Source organism: Crocodylus porosus, unplaced genomic scaffold (assembly GCF_001723895.1).
Source record: "Crocodylus porosus isolate Cpor-Errol unplaced genomic scaffold, CroPor_comp1, whole genome shotgun sequence".
NCBI classification, from domain to species: Eukaryota; Metazoa; Chordata; order Crocodylia; family Crocodylidae; genus Crocodylus; species Crocodylus porosus.
This window is the reverse complement of record NW_017728886.1, coordinates 150,518,604-150,525,998: the sequence shown is the minus strand read 5'-3', so window position 1 is coordinate 150,525,998 and position 7,395 is coordinate 150,518,604.

The following is a 7,395-nucleotide window of genomic DNA, read 5'->3' as shown; positions in this document are numbered from 1 at the left end:
GCACCACAGCCAGCCCAGCCTCGGGGGCATCGCTGCCCGCCGCGGCGGCGGAGAAGAGCCGGCCGGCTTCTGCCTGGGCTCCCCGGGGACGTGCTGGTGCCGCTCCCCCTCCAGCCCTTCCCTTCCCTTCCCTTCCCTTCCCTTCCCTTCCCGCGCCGCTCGGCTCGGCTCGGCTCAGTTCATGGGTGGCGGGGGGGTCAGCGCTTCCCTTTCTCCCGCATGGCCCCCGCCCGCCTGCCCCGCCGCGCCCCGCCCGTGGCCCGGCTCAGGTGCAGCCGGAGCGCCCCTGCTCCCCGCTCGCGTCGGATCGCAGCAGCGGGCCGGGCCAGGGATGGGCTGGCCTGGGGAGAATCAAACTTTCTGCGGGACGGAAGTAGCTGCAGCCGGTCAGAGAGGAGCCGAGCGCTGGTCCTTGCCCGGCGGCCGGCAAAAACTCACCCGCTCCCCGCCAGCGCTGCGCGACGCCAGCAGGTACCACACGCCCCCCCGCCCAGCACCGCCTCCCCCGCCTTGACTGACAGCGCTGGCAGCTGCGGGGCGGTGCCGCCGTCACACAACGGGTCCGTTGCCCCCCACGGCCCCTTCGCAGCTGTTGTCGAGGGGTCTACTGCCCCCCACCCACCTCCGTCATAGAGGCGGGTTCTATTGCCCCCCCGCCCCCCCATAGACACAGGCTGTATTGCCCCCCCTTCCTCCACCATAGAAGCAGGTTCTATTGCCCCACCCAGCACTGCCATCATCAAAGAGAGTGCTATGCCCCCCACTCCTCCTTCAGTAGCGCGGGGCGGGGGCCGTGCCGGAAGGGCGCTGTGGAAAGTGTGGGTGGGATGAGAGGACAGGGCCGCGTGTGAGGGGTGAAGGCAGAGGTGGGGGGGACTTGATTCCTGGCGGGGCTTTTACTCTCCCCCGGCCAGGCCTTGCTCTTCAGGTCCCTGCTGGTTTGGAGACCTGCAGGGGAGCGTGGTGGCCCTGGCCTTGGGAGACAGAGTGGGAGGCGGCTGGAGCTTTCTCTTTGGTCTCCTCAAGAGCCCAAGGCCCTTGAAACGGTGCCAGGCCAGGCCTGAGGGGTAGAGCTGAGGCTGTGAGTGGGAGAGGGAGGGGTGGGATGCCCTGCTGAGACCTAGTTCATTCTTCCTTGAAAGCAGGCACTCTCTGCCAGGGTGGGACACAGGCCTTTGGTGGGACACAGCCAAATACTTCTGAGGAGCCAGTGGACACTGCCCAGTGAAACTCACTGCCCAGAGATGCAAATAGACCAGGGACAGGAAAATGGCCCCACAACACTGCAGCCATTGCCTCCTTCCTGTTCAGGTAGAGCACAAGAGTTGTGGCAGCTCTGGCTGAGGACACCCCTGTATGCCACTGAAGACTGGACTTTTAGGCTGGCCCAGTAAATGGCAGTTCTAATGTTCTAGTAGGATGGCAAGAGGACCTTGGCTCATTGTCATGCTACTCTTTCTCAGTCCTTTCCTCACTGCGTCCTGATGGCTACGTGAAGTGTCACATTTTAGTGAAGCCTCCCTTCTGCAGTGTGATCCCCACAGGCTGTACTTCATGCACACAGAGCCCTACAGAAGACATGATTTTCTGCCTGAATTACACCACTGACTTGAACTTAGTGACAGTCATTTGACTAAGAAGTTAGGTTATGGATTTGTATAATAGGATGGTTTGGATAAGGGTGATCCAGCCCCAGGCAGGGGGTTGGACTAGGTGAGCTCTGGAGGTCCCTTCCAGCCCAACTTCTCTATGAGTCTATGACATCATTAATTCACATAAAACACACAAGCACCAGAGACTGAGTCCCTGCTGAGAACTTTATCTTCCTCTGTAAAATGGCTTGTGGCACCGTGTTAGTAGTATAAATCAAGGGGCATTTTGAACCCCTCTCTAAGTTTGATGAACCTCTTCCACAGGATTCAGGAGGCTGAGGAGCACACATCATAAGATCAAGCATAATGCATTACCTCCATAATTGCATAGGTAGTTGTGATTCCCACGATTTATTTTTTTATATGAAGGGCACTATAGAAACAAGTAGAATTTATTTCAGACGGAATAACTTGTGAATAGGTTAACAGAAAGTCCTTGCACTTCCAACACGTTGTTAAAATAAACCAAGTTGTCAGTTTGCTTTGTTGCTATTTCAGTATAATAGGCAGACTTGGAAGGCTTATAACAAGAAACAAATGGGTCTGGGTACTGAAACCATTAGATGCTTTCCATTGCCAACCTGTTTCAAACACCTAGAACACATTTATGTTACCCTTAATTATATTTACTTCTAAAGCATTTTCATTCTAAATACTATATACAAGATAATTTTAACAAGGTATAATGTTGCATGGGCCATGTAGGAAGAGATTTGTGAGTATATAGCATCGTGCAGTTGGTCAAACTGGATCATCCCAAATTAAGGCCAAAGCAATCCCTGTGAACAAGTGCTGTATTACTTTGTGTACAAACCACCTTGAAAACCCAAGAAAACGTTATGAAAAGAGCAAATTTGGGCAAAAAGCTGTAGAATTTCAGCAGAGAGAAAAATGAACAAGCCTCTGTGGCTAGTCAGCTATCCTTCTGGGTTAAATCATGCCTGGATACCTATACAAATATATTGCAGCCATAAACCTCCTCTTCTTTCCCTTAGAAACACTCCTCAGCATACCCTTCCATTTTACTAGAATGTTCAGGCTAGATCCCCTGAAATCATTGGAATTACCCTATATTTAAACTGGGGTAAATGCATAGAACTTGGTCCTAATAGGCAAATTTTGGCCCATTGGGAGTTACTGGAAAAATATCTGCTGACTTTATTAGAATCAGAATTTGACATTTATGTTGACATTCAGTTTCTCAGAGACTTAGCTGAGAACATTCAATACTGAAGACTTATTTTCAAAAGTTCAGATGACTTTGAATATTTATTCAGGAGGAAGGCGAGGCTATACACTGGTATTTTAATGACTAATCAGAGAACATCCAATATTAACATGGGTTCTTTTAAAGAACTTTTTTCCCCTCACAAAAAGATTGTGTTCTTAACTAGGTCCATGCAGAGACCTCCTCATTCCTGTACCAAAGGGGGGACTGCACACTCCCTCTTTTTAAAGAACTGTAGCAGAATCCTAAGGAATTTCAGAATCTCTGGAAAATGGGCAGTCATGTGTTGGATGGAGGCACAACCCAAGATGCACCCCATATTCTCTCTGCCTTTGGAGAGTTTATTAGCGGTTCTGTGGAATGTTTGTAAAATATGAAAGAGATTGGGGTTAAATTAATCTTTAGAAACACGGAGCTGTGCTGCCATGGAGTTGGACTGGGAGTCAGAGTGGTAGGGACCAAAACCAATGGCCTCCTATTAATACCCTAAAAACTGCTGTATCTAAAATTTTTAGGCAGCTTTGTTCCAGTGGTGGTACAAATTCTCAATCATACTCCCCTTGCCCAGAAGCCCCAAAAAAGGATTCTCAATTCCCCCCTTCACATCTGCTGGAAGGTTGGGATTATTTCTCCCAATCATCTGAGCATTTTCTTTCCTCACATCGCTAGCTAGCACATGCAACAGCAGTCACAAAAGACTGATGGGGCATGACGGGGCACCGTCATGCATCTGTTTTTAAACTCTGTTTTTTATTAATGTCTTTCTTATTTTTCAATGTAAATTTGGTTTAGAGTAACGATGCTGATTTTACACAGTACTTAAAACTGGCTCTCAGAGGTACAATAGGAACTAAGAGCCAAATTCTAATAGATGCTGGTAGATGTCTGGGGTAGAAGTGGATTAGAAAACCCATGTTCCATGGAAATGGGCGCAGAATAGAAGCTCTCCATTCCAATTGTTTCTTCACGTCCAAGCTCAGATGAAACTATCGAAGGGTATGCTGAGGAATGTTTCTAAGGGAAAGAAGAGGAGGTTTATGGCTGTAATATATTTGTATAGGTATCCAGGTTGTAGTTGTATTGGTCTGAAGGAAAAGACAATCAGGACTCATAGTAGAAATTGTATCTTCTACCATCTCTACTACAAGTCCTGATATATTTGTATATTCACCCAAACCAAATTTTAGGACCTAGAAAACCATCCATTCAGGTAACTATTGGGAAAATGCGCTGAAAGGGGAGTAGTTGATATTATAGCATTAAGATATTAGGCCTGATAATCTACACAGTGTACATGAAGTTTGCCTTACTTTCCCAGAAAAGCCCTTTTGATTCTGCTCCATGTCTTCTCTATACCAGAAAAAATATACTTTTTTTTTTTATATACATTCATGTTATGTAGGTGCTGTCAACTCCTTTTGAAGACAAGTGCAGGGAAAAGTGCTTGGCACTGTCAGACAGCTGCTGTGGTACTGAATACTGCTTTTCTGAGCAGTAATGGGGCTGCATCATTTAGAAGTATTCTGTTCTCAAAGAAAAATATTTGAAATGTTCCATTTCGAGTGTTATTGTAGCAATGCAGCTATAGAACTGGCAGCATTTGAGCGACCCAGGGCTAATGCAGTGTGGGGACATAGACATGGAGTAATTTTTCCAACACTTCTGTACTAAATTACCTCAGTCTTAAAATTAATCTTCCTGTTTGTTTATATAGACATTTGAGTCCTTCTCCCTAACAAATGACTTACAATCTTTGCCGTGGTGCTATAGGTCATTCTCTGACCTTTTCTTAGCTATGGATATCAACAATTATTGCCATAGTGTCCCTGAAAAACTACCACCACCAACGTGAGAGTGCCTGACTTTGGATTCTGACCATGTCATTTGATCTAGAAAAAAAAGTGCATTATATTCTGCTTCCTCAGAAACTCACCTGAAGAGATGAAAGGCTTAAGTATCCTTACAGAAGTTGTTCCACAGCTATAAATTTCAAATGTTGTGGCATTTGAAACTGCACATTTCTAAAAATGGATTTTTGAATGTCTGAATTGAGAGCAATACCTCTTTCTCTGGGAAAATGCAAAAGAAATGTGTTACGTAATTTTTTGCAGACCATGACACACATTTAAAAAATTAATTTAAACAAATACTGTAGTGCTACTGAAAGAATTTTTCACCTGCCAAAGAGTCTCCACAACACAAACACCATCCAAAACTCTGTGGTAACATTTGCTTTCACTCAAACTTTCCTTTCACTGTCATATCATCAAAAACGCTGTGGATTCAGGCTTCAGACTCTCTTTTAGGTCATCATATTTTCCTACTCATGGATGACATCTGGTGGTGAAATGAAAAACTTGTGAAAGCCTTCCATGCGGGGAAAGTAGCAATAATTTTTTAACTGCTTTAAATTCTTGCTTATAAGCCAAGGTTCTGTCTGTATTAGGACTGAGCAGGTGCAGGTTTTTTTTCCATCCCCCTCAGTAATATACTGTAAACACTTCCATGAACAGACCTGCTACCCCAGAGGAATCCTCTCTCAAGGTACAGTTTTGCCAATGAGGATTAACTATGGTAGCTAATTTCTTATGGCAGCTCTAGTGTTTAGGTTGTAAATAATTAAAAGTGTGCTACCTATTCCTAATATAAGAACTAGTAGTTGGTTGTTACTTGTCTTCTTTTAGCAATTTATTCATAAACTTTGTTTAAATAACACATTGAAATGCTTCTTTAGTCATTTGATATATTGGTTATGAGAAGTAACTTTTGTTTCTTTTAATAAAAGTGGATAAATAGAAGGCTGGGCATGGAAAGCGAAACGAATAAGACAAAATAAATTTATAATCTGGGGGTTTTCAGAGAAAGGTAAAGTAAAATTGAGCCTGCATTATTATGTTAAACATTTTAAGATACAGCATATTAACATAGGGTAGAGTTTCCTCTCTATTTGCAAGGGCTTAATCATGTAACTTACTAATGCTCTTAAGCCTAACTTCCCATGCACCAAGATCACATAAACAGAGGAAGTTATTCATTTTGAATGTATATTGATATGCAATAACTTTTTCAGAACTTTCATTATCTTTGTAATTACACTATAAACTATGCTGCTGTAATGATTAGACTTTGTCCCCCTAGGAACAATAGAAAAAAAGGTTCTTGACTTTTATTGAGTTATGTTAGCTAGTTTTTAGTTAGTTAGCTAGTTTTCTTCCACGTCCTCAAGCTGATTCAGGCTTACCTCAAGTGACAGACTTTTTCAAAAGTACTTGGGTACCTATGTCAGTCTTAATTGACATAGCTTCTGTGAATCAAAAGGCATCAGAGACACTATAGTAAGGAGAGTTTTTGTCTGCAGGCATGCATTGCTGAAGAAAGGCAGAGATTTGTTCAACTAGCTCAATGGCATACTGAAGATTTATAAGTAGAAATATAAAAATGTGGCTTTTAAAAAAAATCTACACTTTAAGATTTACGTAATAATGTGGAATAAGCTATTTATAATGTATAGCATTTAAAACTGGGACACCGAGAAGGCAAAACATGCACAATAAGTGTAATGTACTGGCTTGCATGCTCTTTTTGTGAATTGGGGAACATTGGCTTAGTATAAACTCAGTTCAAAAGAGTAAAGTAGACTAAAACAATATTTGCTGGGTATACCTATGTTTTTTCCATTTCCCTTGATGAATACAGTTTCTTTAGTGCAGTCTAGTAGAGGCATTTAAAAAATAGTAACATCTTAGTAATAGTAAGTTATTACTCATACGCAGAGAACCACAACTTTCGTTACCTAGAAATATCTTCTAAAAATATGTAATACAGATTTACCAGTTCCAAATCTTTTCAAGAGAGATGGTTATAAATAAATATCAATTCAATAACCTTACTAGACCACTATCCTTATGAAAGCAAACATTGAAAAGTAAAGTCAGTCACTGTCAAAGTTCCACAAAGAATCATAACCCTGTTCAAATTTCCATGTCCACCATCTCCACCAAACAGGCATACACTTATATTCTAATGATTTTAACTTTAAAATGTACTTATAGCCCACGATTTCAAGTATTTTTAAAAGGGCAATATTAATACAAGTCTAGACAAATTGAAAAAAAAAAAAAAGATAAAAGCATTTTCAGGTACCATATTTGCTCTGAGTTGTCTGTCAGTCACATTTTTCTATCAGAACATTCTCTCCTTGTTTGGGCATCTGAGGGTGCATCTACACAAGATATGATAATGTGCCTTAGCCTAATTTACTGCATAGTATGGGCATGTGTCTACACATGTATGCCCTTACTGCACAGTAAAAGTGGCTAGTCACCCCTAAATTTAGCAAAGTTAGGCGCGATTAGTTAAAGTGCATTATTGCAGGTGTAGATGCGACCCAACACCAAACTTAGTGCCGGTTCTGCCTACTAGGAGACCACCCTAAGCCCAGCCCCAGGACTCCTGGCTGGCTGCCTCTCCTGAACTAGCAGCCCCTACCTACAGGCAATTAAAGCTGGAGTCTAT